Below are 16701 nucleotides of genomic sequence, written 5' to 3' on the forward strand. Positions count from 1 at the left end.
TATATATATAATACTGGATGTATGTGATTGCCAGAGAGAAAGAGAAAGTGAAAAAGCATTCCCCATGGGGTATGGTCATACTGCAATCACATCTACCCTCATCTTTCTGTCCTTTCAGGATTCTGGGCATGTACACACATGTACGCAGCATGTTTCTCAAGCCATCAGATTCAGGACTTGAACCACACAGTCGTCCATGTGAGATCCAGCCAACTTAATCACCACACCGTGGGCTGGATCTAAATATCTGTTCATTAATGATTGCCTCAGATGCTCTCCTACATTTATGTTTTCATGATTATTTGAAAGAGAAGTTGGAAAATAGATTCTCCTAAATCTATGATTATGCTGCAATCTTACACAGATATTGCCAGATGCCGGTATTTAATTACAGCTCCTCCTATTACATAAACTAATTTCTAGAAGTAGCTATACAAATTTTAGAAGGCTGTGTTGTCCATTTGGAGTTTCTAAGTGAGGTATCCAGATGGTCTAGAAGAATGAAAATGGCTTCAAAACCTGCCTTGCATAATCTCAGTGAGTAGTTTATGCACCGATAGACTCTAGTTCAATAAACGGCAGGGGCTATCTTTTAATTGTGTTGTTTTCATTCTGTCATCTAAAACGTTGCTGCACAAATTGTAGGTGTCTTATAAATGCTTATTGATTTAATAATAAGCTAATGGATGTGTTTTCTTGCAGCATAGCAATTTAGTGTTTCTTAATTTTTATCAATCATCTCTTATTACCAGTGGACCTCCCTTTTCTATCAAACTGATTAACTCCTGAAATAACAGAAGCTAACTCCTTATTGAAAATAATAACTGAAGTTGTGATGTTTCAAAATGTCTTTAGAAATGCTTAGCCTCCTTTTCAAAAATATTTGTATCCATTGCTCATTGCTGCATAACAAACTACCCCAAAATTTAACAACTGAAAATGAGAAAACATTTATTATGTCATAAATTCTGTAAGTCAGGAATCCAAAATGACTCAACGAGATCCTCTGGCTCAGGGTCTCTCAAAAGGTTATGGTCATCTCAAAACCTGACTCAGGGAAAATCTTTTTCTAAGCTTATCCTCTGGCTCTTGGTAGGCCTTGCTTCTTCCCAGGCTATTGGCTAGAGGCCTCGGTTTCTTGCTATTAAACCTCTCCATGAGGCAGCTCATAATATGGGATCTTGCTTTCCCCAAGGGAAAATGAAAAAAATAATGGCTTCTAATCATAGAAAATAAAATTAAAGAAAAAAATTACTTATGTAAATAACAACAAACTATAAGGCACTAAAGAATAAACTTAACAAAATATATGTGTACAAGTCCTGAAGGGAAAAAATTATACAGCTTTGCTCAGAGGCACTAAATAAAGCTAAGTAAATGGTGTGATAGTCCATGTTCATAGATAGTATGAACTATGACTCAAACCTCATCCAATCTATGGTGATCTGTGAGCATTTTATCTTTGTTTTTATTTTGTTTTGTTTTAAAGAATTGTTTAATTTTATTTATTATTATTTTTGTTTCTAATTTTACCAGAGAGAGAGAGAGAAAGAAATGGAAAGTGAGAAAGCAATCCACTGGGTCCAGGACTTGAACTGCAGTTGACCATGTGTGAGTCTAGTACCTTAACCACCAAGCCACCTGCTGACCCCCAACTTATCTTTGTTTGGTTTATTTATTTATTATTTTTTTGAGAGTATTTTGCTTGAGATGAGTATGCTCACTAGAGAGACAGAGAGAGATTCAGGGAGATAGAGAAAAATCATCCCTCTAGAGGGATGACCATGCTGCAATCCCTTTTCCATTCTCCTTCTGGAATCTTGCATGTATATGCACCTGGTGTGATTTTGAAGCCACCAGATGCAATACTCAAACCATAGTCAATCACGTGGGAGTCGAGCGACATAATCACTATGCCTTCTGTTGGTCCTGAGTCATCTTATTGTTGAACCTAAAGAAGTTCTTTTCAAATAAATTCAAATCAAAACTCTTACAACCAAACTCTTAAGAGCATTTTTTTTTTCTTGGAGAGGTTTTTGCTATAGGGCGTGTGCGCTCGCCAGACAGAGAGAGACAGAGAGACAGAAAGCAAGAAATCACCCCCCAGGGGGGATGGTCACACCACAATCCCTTCTCCTCCATTCTCCTCTTGGGATCTTGGGCATGCACGCACATGTGCCTGGCGTGAGTTTAAGCCACTGGGTCTGGGACTTGAACTTCAGTCGGCTACATGGGAGTCCAGCGACATAGCATTACTCTAACTGCTGGCCCCAAGAGGATTTTTTATAGAACCTGATAAGTTGATTCTAGAATGTATGTAATTTTGCTTTATTTATGATAGAGCATGTTTATGCATGAAAGAGAGGGAGAGAGATGAGGGCCCTCCATAGAGCAGACTCTGGCCATTCCATGATCCTCTTCCTCCAGTCTTCTAGTCCATTGGATCGTGGCCACTCATACACATGCTCCACATGTTTCGGCAGTAAAAACACGATATTTTGTGAAGGCTGACCCACACAAGTAGATTCTGGGTTCGTGTCTAGAAACTTTCTTGAATACTCTAGGCACTTGACTACTCATGGTCTATGTTGGCTGAAGCTGTGGGTGAATTGTGTTGCCAAGACCCTGTTGCCAATGCTTGTTACCCCTCCATCCCCATCCTTCTCACGCATGAAAGAAATAAATAAACTTAAAACAATATTTTTTAAAAGAATGCTAACATACAGTGTAAAATATGAGTTTTTCAATATTTCCAAGTTTCTAATATATTAATTTTTGAGACTCAGGAATGAGAAATAAAAATTCTCAAAAGTCTCAGAAATTCCTAAAATCATTGTTGTTTTCTAAATATTTCAAAAAATCTTACACTCTATTTTTATGGGTATCAAAATTTTTGGGCTACTAAATAAAATGCACTAAGTTTAGTAGTCTTTATAAAGACCTATAGCCTATAGCAAATATTCGAACAATAAAAAATACTTGTGGACATTATTGCATAGCATTCAAATAGGTTAACGTTTCAATCTTCCAGAAAGGTATAATAGCACTTCATGGAAGCACATGTTAAAATTCCTAATTCAACAACTCATTTTGTACCCCAAAATTTTGTTATTCTTTAAAAACCACTCAAGGGATTTATAGAAAGGATATTATGTCTATAAACTTGTTATGATTTATTTTATTTGAAGAATGAGTCACCATTGCACTGACTACAAACACACACTTACAACATGGTAACTACTGGAAGCAACAGGCTGACTTGGTGAGATCATGATGTTGCTCTCCAGGATGCACCTGACCTGGTTCCTAGAAAAGTCAAGGTTAATCCTCTATCCATCATCTGTCAGTTCTTCCTGCTCTTGCTCCTTTTTGTTTTTAAATATTTATTTAATTCCATTTTGTTATTATTATTTTCTAATTTGACCAGAGAGAGAGGGAAAATGAGAAAGCAAGTCACCAGTTCCGAGACTTGAACCATGGTTGACCATGTGGGAATCCAGCACCTTTAACCACCATGACATCTGCTAGCCCCACTCTTTTTTTGTTTTAGAAAGAGAGAGGTTTTTGCTTTTCTTTCTTTTTTTTATGGGGGGGGTGTTGTTTGATTTTGTTAGAGAGACAGAGAGAGATGGAGAGAGAGAAAGTGAGAAATCACTCTCTGGGAGGATGGGCCACGCCACAATCCCTTCTCCTCCATTCTTCTCTTAGGATTTTGAGCATGCACATACATGTGCCTAGTGTGTTTCAAGCCTCTGGGTCTGGGATTTGAACTGCGGTCAGCCATGTGAGTGTCCAGTGCCTTAAACACTGTGCCACTTGCTGGCCTCTCTGCTTTTGCTTTTGACTTAACACCTGTAGAGTCTTTCAAATCAGTACCAACTCTAGGTTGATTGCTAAGTTTTAACTATCACATTATTAATTATAAGAACTAATTACAATACTTTCCTCCATTTTTCTGATTTCTTGACTTTTCTCAAAAATTTGGAATTCAGAAAAATATGTAATTTCCCTGAAAAATTCCAGGAAATCCTTCCTAAAAACACTACTTAAGATTATATATAATGGAGTATAGGGACATTTTTATATATCTCAAAAATGTGCAAAAAGAAGTGTCTTAAACAATTTTGTGCTGCTATAATGGAATCGCTGAGACTGGGTAATTTATAAAGGACAGAGATTTATTTCTTACAGTTCTAGAGGCTAAGAAGTCTAAAAGCATGGCACTGGAATCTCGTGAGGGCCTTTGTACTGAGTCATCTCATGCTCAGAGACAGAAGGACCAGAGAGTACATGAGAAAGAGAGAGAGAGAGACAGACATGGAAAAACTTGATTTTATAACTAATCCACTCCCACACAATGACATTAATGCATTCATGAAGGCTTTGCCTCTTATTAGGTCCCACTTCCCAACACTGTTCTGAGTTCACAACACATGAACTTTGGGGGACAGATTCTAACCATTGTAGGAAATGAATAATAAATATAAAATTAGGGCACTGACTGTCCCTTGATGGGAGACCAGCAATGGAACAGGAGAGAACAGAGGAACATAGGTGGATGCTTGCTGTTTGCTTGCTGTTGATTATGTTCTGGTTCTTGACGGGGAAGAGATGTCACAGGTGTTTGTATGATTTTTTTCCATGTAATTTACATATTGGTCCAAATATTCTTTAGGATAATCAAATATCATAATAAAAAGGTAGTTAAGAAAGGTAAATAAAAACAGAACCAGGACCAGGTGAGAAAATAGCCTCTTTTTCTTAATAAAGGTTTTAACTCTAAAGTGAAATGTAAGTAGTTAATTCTTTACCCAGGCTGAAAATAAAGTTGTGTATCATTTATATCATGTTTGTATGTGTATTTTGGTATATTAGGTCATCAGGAAAGTCATGGCATATTTTTCTATGTTTTTCTATACAAATATGTGTCATGACTTTCCTGATAACACAAAAGAATCCATCCTGTCATTTGGCTTTATTCCACCTATATTCCTTGTTATGTTTCTAATGTTTCAAAAGCAGTGGTTATTGAAATAATGGTTTCTGAGACAACAATATCAACATCAGGAGACTGGTTAGATTAGAGGCTGATAAGGTATACCCATTCTTCAACCTTCCCCTTCACCAACTTAATCAGAAACACCCGAGGGTGGAGCCCAATAGATTTCTTATTTTCATAAGCCCTCTGAGGAATTCTGAGGTAGTTAAAGTTTGAAGACTTTCTTTGGCTCAAGATAAGAACTCAGGCAGACCTCATTTAGTTATCCTAGTTAACGACTGTTATTGCCAATGTAGTTTATCCAGGGGCCTGGATGGTGGCGCAGTGGTAGCATAACTCTGAGAGGCTAACCCACATGGACAGGTTCTAGCTCCTATCTGTAGAGCTCCCTGAACATCCCAAGGTCTAGGCTGGCTGAAGCTGGGGGTGGATTGTAGTGTGAAGACCCTGATAGTGTTAGCTGTCTCTCATTCATGGCAAAAGAAATAAACTTAAAATAAACTTTATCTAAAGTGGGGAGACCGCTGACTGTCCCCATAGAGTGGGCCACATATTTAAGGGGTAGGAGTATGTGCTTTATCTGATAATTCAAACCTTCCTTCCTTAAGGTTTAAAATTCTTATTTAATATCTCAGGAATGAAATATAATGGAAACTAGAATAAGTGGGAACAAATTATTTTCTGGACAGGCTTTTTTCTTTTTCTTTTTCCTTTTCTTTTTCTATTCTTTTTTTCTTTCTTTTTCATTGGGTTCTTCCTGAGGTGAATTGAGTCAGTGTATCTATTATTGATAGAAAAAATTCAAATGGATTATTTTCATTTTTTTGTTTTTAATGTAAGAGGAACAGTATAATTATATCTTGAAGACTTCTCTCATATTGCTAGAGTTCAGTGTTATAATTTGTTTCATTTTTGATAAAGATTTTAGATTTTTTTTTTGGGGGGGGAGAGGTTTTTGCCATAGGGCGCTTGCACTCGCCAGGCAGACAGAGAGAGATAGAGAGAAAGCGAGAAATCACCCCCGGGGAGGATGGCCACACCGCAGTTCCTTCTTCTCCATTCTTCTCTTGGGATCTTGGGCATGCATGCACACACACCTGGTGTGAGTTTTAAGCCACTGGGTCCAGGATATGAACTGTAGTCAACTACATGGGAGTCCAACGACATAGCCATTATGCTAACTGCTGGTCCCAAGAGTTTAGAAATTTATAGATAAAAGGACTTGTTGCTTTGAATTCTTATACTATGACTCACCTACTTGTTAATTAATTAGAGAATACATTAAAACACATAGAAACTAAGAGATGGCTACTGAATTTGAACTGAGAGATATTGCTTTCAGAGACTAAAGATGAAGATTTTTTGCTCAGGCTTATCCTCCAGATTCATTTCTAGAGTGATAGGGCAACCTCTGTATCCTTCTCTCCATTTCTCTCTGTCTATGTCTTTCAGTTTAAAAAACAATTTTTAAGGTAAAGTATTTTCTGGGTTCTCAAGCCCCTCCTTTCTAATTTGTGCCTTTCCCCCCTCCCATTTAGGAGAGGTACAAACCCAGACCCTTCTGAGATGGCTGTTGAATTTGAGCTGTGAAACATTGCTTTCATATAGTGCATGTGCTTGCCATGAGGTTTTCATTTTTTGCTTTTTAAAATTAAAATATAAATTTTTTATTGTCTTTCTTTTTTTTCAATTTCTTTTATTTTCTTTCCCCGTTTTCTATTTTCTTTTCTTTTTTCCTCTTACCTCAGTCCTTGGCTGCTCAGCCTCTAAGCACAGAGTGTTCTGACAGGTCTAAGTGAACAGTCTTCAAACATCTGAATACTATTAAGGTCAGAATATTCCTCAACTTCCATTGAATATGATACACGAAAGGTGAAAAACAGAACAGAGAGACTGCAGATCACCTCCTCCTGCATACCTCTGAATGCTCAGATTGAACTTCAGGAACTAGGAAGAAACACACAACCCATCAGATGACCAGAAATCAATGCAGGGGCCCAAGAAATGTGAGAAAGCAAGAAAATACCTCTCCTCCAAGGGAAAGGAATAACTTCTCTTCATTCATAGACAGTACAATGGAACTCATGGAAATGTCATATAAAGAATTTAAAATTTTTATAGTGACAGAGCTAAAAGAGATGCAAGAGAAGAGAGACAATAAGCTCCAGAAGATGCAGGAGAAAAGAGCCAATGAGTTCCAGGAGGTGAGGAACGTCTTGCACGATCTGAAAGAGGAAATACACATCATTAAAAAAAGAATAAAATGAAACTATTGAGACAAAGGCTGTAATACAGAGACTCAAAGCCTCCCTTGAAAGTATTAAAAGCAGACTAGATCATACCGAAGATCAGATATCAGATGTAGAAGACAGAATCACTGGCCTAGAAAAATCCACCATAAAGACTGAGAAAATAGCCCCCCAAAAATGAGAATAATATATGAGAAATACTAGATAGCATTAAATGTCCAAATATCCAGGTAATTGTTATCCCAGAAGGTGAAGAGACTAATGAAATCCTGGAAGAAAATTTTCCAAAGCTAGAGAGGCATTTAAAGATCCAGAACCAAGAAATACAAGGGATGCCAAATAGAATCAACCCAAGAAGATCTTCTCCAGACTGACCAAAACCACAGACAAAAACAAGATACTAAGATTGGCAAGAAAGAAATGTCAGGTTACCTACAAAGGATATCCTATCTGGCTAACAGCAGACCTCTCATCGGAAACAATGTGAGTAAGGAAAGAATGGGAAAATATATTCAAAGCATCATGGGAAAAACAATTTCAATCAAGAATACTGTATTCGGGAACCAGCAGTTAGCGTAATGGCTATGCCGCTGAACTCCCATGTAGTCTACCGCGGTTCGCGTCTCAGACCTGGTGGCTTAAAACTCATGCTGGGCACATGCACGTGTGTGCCCAAGATCCCGAGAGGAGAATGAAGGAGAAGGGATTGTGGTGTGACCATCTCCCCTGGGGGGTGATTTCTCGTTTTCTGTCTCTATGTCTCTCTCTGTCTGTCTGGCGAGCGCATGTACCCTATAGCGAAAACCTCTCCAAAAAATAAAAATAATTAAAAAAATAAAAAAGAATACTGTACTCAGGAAGATTATCCTTCAAATCAGAAGAAGAGACAAGAACATTATCAGATAAACAGAACCTAAAAGAATTTACTAACACCAGCCCAGCACTCCAAGAAGTTCTGAAGGGAGTGCTATACCAGGGAAACTAGATAAAGAAACACAGAAATGTAAGTTTAAAAACAACTAAGAGAATGGCCAACTTAATTGTAGGGACAAGTCTGGAGTTGAATGTTATCTTCTAGAATTTAAATGGGAAGATTGGACCACAACAGAAGAACAGTACATGAGAGTGATCTGGTGAAATAAAATCTTACGACTTTTGGTTAAAACAGTACTCATTTTCTTCTGTGCTTTTCTTTCCAGATTTAGGGACTTTTGTCTTATCTTGAGCTTCCAATAGGTTCACGTACCTACTATTTGAACAGAATCCTGACCTGTTCCCTTTGCTTTAAGTTTTAAGCAAAGCTCTCTTTGCAGTTTTCAAATTTTGATTTTTAAAGCTAAAACTGCTTTTCTTGAAATTAAAAAAATATATTAAAAATATCTATTTAATGATCTTAGTAAGCTGTATAGCATCACTAGGTGCTACTTTATAGTATATTCATTCTACTCAGAGTTTCATGCCTTAAGTCAGACGTGTTCACAAATATGCATATATCAGCTGACCTTGCTATTGAAAGTAGTTAGATTAATTAGGACATTTTGTGAATCAATAAAATGTGGGCAAAAAAGGAATGGAAGACAATTGTACACATCAGAGACAGTGTGGGAGGAGGTGGAAAATAGCAGAGGGTGAGAAATAGGGGGCAATACATATATATATATATATATATATATATACACATACACATATATATATACACACATACATATATATATACACACACACACATATGCATACACACACACAGACATATATATATTTATATAACAAGAAGTGGAAAATTATTTGTCGATGATAACATGTATGATCAAGCCACTATGCAGTATATCCTGAATGGGAAATTACATTTTGTATGCTCTGATGATGCTCAGTGAATGAATATAAAATAAATTAATTAAAAAATATAGCAACTCTAAATTTCTGATGGTTTGGGATTACATTTTTTTAAAAAATCATGGTAAAATACACATCATGTAAAATTTACCACTTACACGTCTTTTAAGTCTACAGTTCAGCGCCATTGCGTATGGTCACAGCGTTGTACAGCCATCACCATCATCTGTTTCCAGAACCTTGCATCATCTTAAACAGAAACGCTATATCCATCATCAATAACTCCCCAGTCTTTCTTTCCTCAGCCCTGGTAACCTCTATTCTACTTTGTAGAAGTAGAACTTTTATGAACTTGCCTATTCTCCATTTAGTACTCATCTTAGATGGAATCATTCGATATTCATCATTTTGTGTCTGGCTTATTTCACTTAGCAAAATGTTTTCAAGGTTCCTCTACATTATAGCATATCTTATCTTTTTTTCCTTTTTAGGGCCAAGTAATATTCCATTGTACATGTATACCACAATTCATTATCCCATTCATCTGCTGATGGATATTTGGATTGTCTCCACTTTTTGTGACTAATGCTTCTATCAACACTGGCACACAAATATGTGTTTGAGTCTCCTTTTTAATTTTTTTTAACACTTATACCTATGAGTGAAATTGATGGTTCATATGGTAATTCTGTGTTTAACTTTATAAGGAACTGCCAAACTGTTTTCCACAGTGGCTGCATCATTTTACATTCCCACCAGCCATGCACAGGGTTCCAACTGGGAATATCTTTATGTGTCACCCCATGCGATTTGAGAACAAAAGCAAAACGTGTAAAGATTAGCTTTCACCTCTAAGTGAAGAGCAATAGTTAAATAGAAAGCAAAACGATGAACCATTAAAAGCTAAGATTTGTGGTTTACCTCGTTTGGCGAACTTTTCAGGAATCCGCAAGTGTTGTTGGCACGAGCCTCTTTGTCAGTAGGTAATGCGAAAATTGAATTTGTTGTTGGTGATAAAGTTCACGTCTGCTTTCTTTGGGGGGACATTGATTTGGGATTATAGTTTACTGTAACCTGGTAATTTCAGTAATGCAAATGCAACAAAATGTTACTTAAAAACAAAACATAAATTCAATCGGGGGTGGTGAAGCAATTAAGGGGAACTCTCTCCATTTGGTTGTCCTTCTGGGGCAGTATGGCAGCTGCAGCCAATATTGAACAGGGAGCTGCAGCTGTTTACAGATGCATTAGGAAGGCGAGGCTTTGGAACTCAGTTGCAGAATTTCTCCTGTGCAAAAGAAAGGCCAAAATTGTCGAAGAGGGAGGAAATCTAAAGAATATAAGTAAATTTAATCTTCAGCAAGAGCTCGAGGTGCTAATATTGAACATTACTGCTGCAATAAGTCAGAATCTACGTTTTAACTGGTCACAAGAAAGGTGATTTAGGTTCGGAACAGTCAAATCACTCCTTTATTTCCCAGTATGTCAGTTACTGCTGCAAAGCCCCACACAAGTGTTGCGTACCAATCTCTTTCATGCAGAATTTTTACAAAGTTCATTCATGCTAAAGAATTGTTAGGGTTTGAATCATTTGTAAGGTTGCAAGGTGGCCCGTTTTCAGAATTATGCACCATGATAAATTCAGGATTGGAGGTAGATACTAAGACATCAAGTCCTCTGATAGTTGATTATTCCTAGCCAAGAGCTTTGGCGATAAAAAAACAAAAACAAAACCAAAAACCCGTTAGCTGAAAACATTGTAGCTTTGCATTGGCATTATGCGAATTGAAGAAGAATATTTACAAATGGAGGGCTCTTGGTTTTGACTCTAACTGGACACTTAACAGGTGGTCTGCCACTTGCCTTATGACTGGTGACATCATCCCTTTGCCAAGATGTTGACGCTGAACACACATGCAGCAGAACAGGAGCCACCTCAGTAATTCAACAAATTGTATTTATTGTCTCATCTGGCCATACCCAATTGCCCAGGAATATGACTTTTGGTCATTATTCTTCACCATATATGTGGTTGTCATGTAAAAAAGCCAAACAAAACAGTCACAAAATCAATTTGTTGCCAGGAGAGAAAGGGGGCTTCAGGCAAGAATGAGGACCCCAATTCCCTTGAGAAAAAAGCAGAAAGGTCAATTTGGTTTATTAAAGGGCTGATCCTTTTAGGTTCAGGATATAATATACTTCCTTTAATGCCATCTAATAGGAAATCAGAAACAGTCCAAAAAAAAAAATCACACTATTCCCTTGGGAGGAGTCAACACAAAATTAGTACCACCAGACCAAACTCTAGCACTTTGCACTGCCTTAAGCACAGAATCCAGCAGTGCAAATATCGTTTTGACTTCTTGGAATCAAATTGAGGGCCTGGAGGATGGAGCTGTTCTGGAAGGCATATATACACATAGATATAAATAAAGTCAGGGCCAATATAATGCATTTTAGAAATGATCTGGTATATTTTTTCCATGACCTAAAAATCACAGAGAAACTTATTTTTCCATAAATAACACACCGATAAACATAAACTAGGCACTTACTATATTGCTCAGCACTATAAGGGCAGATCAACTGAGGAGATTCCACAAAGGGGAAAGAATGGTGGTCCCAAAGGGTCCCAGGGCCAAGGGGAACCAGCCAGGGGTTTACCTAAAGTAGGATGCCAGTTGGAAGTATGACTAAAAAATGCAAAAAGGCAGAGATTTGTCAGAGAAAACCATGATGAGAAACGACTTTCAAGGGCATCAGAAAAAGGGGTAGTGATGTGAATCCAGTGATAAAATGTCCCCAAAGGGTGAGAATACTGGAGTTCTCTTTGCCTGATACCTGCTGTGTGGTGAAAAGGCAGGTGCCAGCAAGGGGACGTAATGGCTAAGGCACTGGATTCCCACATGGCCGACTGCGGTTTGAGTCCCAGACCTGGCAGCTTGAAAATCACACCAGGTTCATGTTTATATGTGTCCAAAATCCCGAGAGGAGAATGGAGAAGGGATTGCGGCATGACCATCATCAAGTGATTTCTCACTCCCCCCTCTCTGTCTCTGTCTGTCTCTGGAAAACACATGCACCCTATGGCAAAAACCTAAAGCAAACAAACAAAATAGAAGGCAGATGCCAATGGGGATAGATGCAGGTAAGTGCAATGTGCAATCCTGATCTCTAAGGATTCCCAACATAGCTGGGCAGACTCCCTTAGCACACACAAAGAAACCATGGAACGATTCAAAATGGCCAATGATTTTGGAGAACTAATGAGCAGGTATCAATGTGAGATTTAGGGAGAGCAGTCAGAGAAATATTTACAGAGAAAGATGCTTGAACAGACCTTGCTAAGGTCAGGGAGAGTGACTGGGCGCATTCCAGGCAAAGTGACAGCATGCCTAAAGGTGCTGAGGACAAAGGGACATGGCTTAATGGCTGTGGAGATTGACCTGGAGTGAATGAGGTGCTGCACAGACCCTGGGAGACCGACTTAGGGAGCACACAGTAGGCTGTCAGAGCCTATAGGAAATGACTCCAGCTGGAGAAGCTAGGCAGCCAGCGAAGGATGGGCTGAGGTAGGAAAGAGGGAGTCCTGACCGCAGTGTCCAGGGAAGGTCCATCTGGAGGGGAACCAGGAGAACTGAAGATGTGAGAGACAGAGTCCCAGGGAACTGCACAGGAGGCTAATGATTTGGTCCAGCCATGATGCCCAGTGTAGAACCCAGAAATGGGGTTGGGGAGGAAAGATAAACAGTAGGACAGGCTAGAAGAAAATCTAGCAGGTTTTGTATTTGGATGGCACATGAAGCACAGAGAAAAGAGAAGCATCGAGAATAATTCCAGAACTTCAAGCTGGTGTGAAAGGGAAGTCAGAGAAAGACTTTCTATGTGAACCTGGTTTTTAGAGAGAACTACCACAAACGTAAGATGGGACACACTGATTCTAAAGTGACTTCTAAACATCAAGTAGAAATGTCCACGAAGCAGTCAGAAAGATGGAAATGAGGCTGAGCTCACAATATAGGAATGGAAGTATGGATATGAACATATACGAAATACTTCTCTGAGAGTTGTATGTTCATATATTATGACCCTGAATGTATTCCACAGGGGATGTGACTTTGTGTCCTTGAATTGATTGAGTGCAGTTTTCCTCTTTTCAGAAGAAATAGTTCAATAAAGTAGTCTCTTGGTTACCAGAATGGGGAAGAGACAACTCAGTTTCCATACAATTGATTAATCTAATCATCAAGTTAGATCAGCATTTTCTTTGAGTATTAAGACCCCATCACTATTATTTGGAGGCAAAATGAAAGCCCACAGAATGCTCACCATTTTTTAAAGCTACTATTGCAAAACTCAATGATCGAGCCAGAAGTACTTCTTTTCACTGAAACCCAGCCTCTTGGTCTAAGTATCACTTCTTTTCTTTTCTTTTCTTTTTTTTTTTTGGAGAGATTTTTTGCTATAGGGCGTGTGCGCTCGCCAGACAGACAGAGACAGAGAGACAGAAAGTGAGAAATCACCCCCCAGGGGGGATGGTCACGCCGCAATCCCTTCTCCTCCATTCTCCTCTCGGGATCTTGGGCACGCACACACATGTGCCTGGCGTGAGTTTTAAGCCACTGGGTCTGGGACGCGAACCACGGTCAACTACGTGGGAGTCCAGCGACATAGCCATCAGACTAACTGCTGGTTCCCTAAGTATCACTTCTTTGCTGAATGAAACATCTTTAGTCTAAACAGGTTGCTTTGTTTTCTTAGTGAGGTGTTCTCATCAGAGAAATCTGTTGTTTAGTGTATACAGGTTGATTTGGTGGAATGATATTTGTATGTGGTGTTATGTAAATAGAATTATAGCCCATCTTTCTGATAGTAACTTAGGCCCTAATTGGGATGTATGTGCATGTAAGTAGAGGGGTGTGTGTATGTGTGCACATGTGCATACTGAGGACCAGGGGGCGGAGAGAAGTGCATGCAAGCCCGTGTTAAAGTTCTTGATGTAAAGAAAGTCGCCAATTCACACAGGAATTTGATTACCTCTATCCATTATACACACACAGTGAGTGAGCGTGCTACTCACCATCTGTCATCTATTTCATTTGCATCACCAGCACCTGGCCTGTTTATCTGCTACATTCGTTTCTTTACCGAATTCTTACGCTGCTTTAATAAAATACAGAAATGTTATTGTTAAAAACCAATTAATTTACAATCCTCCGCAGAGCTAGTATTACTTATAATTCAATTTGGCTTCTAATGATCTGCTTTCTTGCAAAATGACTTAATTCTTGTGTCAAAGATTAGTTATTAGATGTTACCCTGCTGTACCAGCCATGTACTGCTGAGGTAGGCAAAGCAGCTGGGAATGTCCCTGGCCATTAATCAGAAGTCTGAAACATATTCTTGTTTAACTCCTTCAAGATCCTGGTTGCAGCCCCAGTGCTTTTAACTCTTCCCCTGACTGAATGCTTCCTGAACTTGATTAGATGTGGTCCAAGAAGAGAGATTTCCAGAGAAAGCTTTTGTTTGATCGAAGAACTTGAATAAACTTCTGCAACTTGAGAGTCTTTCTAGCTCCATGTACCCACATCTATTCTTACGTGACTAGTTCATACAGAATTGGCTTTCCTCTACAGCTATTGTGTGAACGATGCATAAAGAGATCGCTCCCTTTCTCGCACCTGGCCTTGAGACGTGAATGCGGTCGGATTTCCTACACAATGGTTGGGCCGGTTGTCCTTTCCCTTGTTGTCACCGTATTATCCACACCCATCATGCAGGCCAACCTGCTCACACAGTGGCAGTCTGGCAGCCCTCAGCCACTTGTCCACACGTTTCATGAGTGCAATCACTAAGCATATGGCCATAGCCGGCACATTCTAGAAACATCAGCTGGGGCCAGAGGTATCTGATTGAAGACTTATTCCTACAGATCAAAAATCCTTAAATGCCTTTAAAATTTTTTGTTTAAGTATAATATTCTTAAACTGTATATGTCCTTGCATTTTACATTTTCTGCTATAACCCAGAATTTAGCATGGAAACTATTATTTTCTTGTTTAATTTAATTTTCATTATATATAGCAAATGATGCCTATCTTAAGAGTATGTATATTATATATATTTATATATATTAAATGTTAATATATTTTACTTTATGTATAGGAAATATAAAATATAAATATGCCTATACTTAAATAATATTTATATTTAAAATTGTGACTATAAAAACTAGGTCCTGTCCTGAGAAACCTTATTAATTGCAATGAAATATCTAAAACTATGACGACAATTATTGAAGGTTAGTAATACCTGAATGAGAATACTCCCTAAACCCTAAAATGATTGAAATTGTTAAACTGGAAGGGGGGCAGAGAATTAAATAGTACACACAGAGAGCAGAACACCATTTGTATATAGAAGGGGGAAAATTCTTTTTTATGGTCTAATTAAATAAACAGCTAGCATTTTCTGTTTGCGAAAGCTAATTTTTAAATGATGCACTTCAGCTGCTTATACTTTTTAGTTTTGTAAAATGCAGTTGCTGCCAGCTCTGAATCACATGCCCCTGTTTAAACTACAGGGGGCTACAAAGGTAACAGCGATTCAGTCTGACTTCTCTGGATTGTGCCACATTCAAAGCATGAGATGCTCATTATTTTACAAGAGTAAAGAAATCAGCTCTGTGATGGGAGGAGACCAAACCGAACAGCTGTCTTATAAGGAGCATTTTCTTTTTCGTGCAGTATACTATCAAGGGAACTGTGCCTAGCACCACACACTCCATTTTACTTAACAGGTTTTCTACAAATGATCAAACTCACTGCAAACTATCAAAGATCATCTTTTCCCAGCTATGGGGCTCATCCTAAAAACTGCTGATTATCCAACACATGATAGGTATTACTCTCAGAGTCTTGTCCTGCCTTTGCAGACCCATTTTATACTCCTGCTGGTAAAACTGAACCCAAAAGATTCTAAATAGAATAGTATGAGGTTTCCCCAGAACCTGGGAGAATGAAAAATTAAATCTGAGGCAGCCGAAGAAAGAATACCATAGGAATAGAGAGACAAATTGTCCCCAAATCTGTTCCCTGATGATTAAGGTGCAGATTGATATGATTTCAACTTCTTTTGAAATAATAAATAATTCACAATTCTGAATCACTGTTCTATATGCAAAATAAGGAAGGAAACCAAATGCTAAAATATGTCCCCCAAAGAAGAATCCCTAAACAACCCCGTTTTCTAAAGTTTATTCTTCAGATTCAGACAATGCATCATCAACCTCCGAAATAGGATTTGCGCCAAACAAGCTGCAATCTAATATGGAAATGTGGTCCTGGCCATGGTACTGTGTCATTCTTCTGAATGGGATCACCTGCACCCATCCCTCCTAGGAGAAAATTTCAAACAGAGTTAGCTCCTTAAACCTTCTAATTAAAATGAGAAATCCCCAGGCTTCCATGACTCAGCCTCAGAAAAAGATTATTAGGAATTTAATAGGGAAAATATAGCAGCTCAGACCATCTGTGACCCAGTGCTCTGTGAGAATTTAAAGAAAACTGGAGGGAGGCAGCACACACTCCAATGCACGCTCAAGGAGTACTTTGTAGGAGC

The sequence above is a fragment of the Tupaia chinensis genome, unplaced genomic scaffold (assembly GCF_000334495.1).
Source record: "Tupaia chinensis unplaced genomic scaffold, TupChi_1.0 Scaffold000170_1, whole genome shotgun sequence".
Lineage (NCBI taxonomy): Eukaryota > Metazoa > Chordata > Mammalia > Scandentia > Tupaiidae > Tupaia > Tupaia belangeri.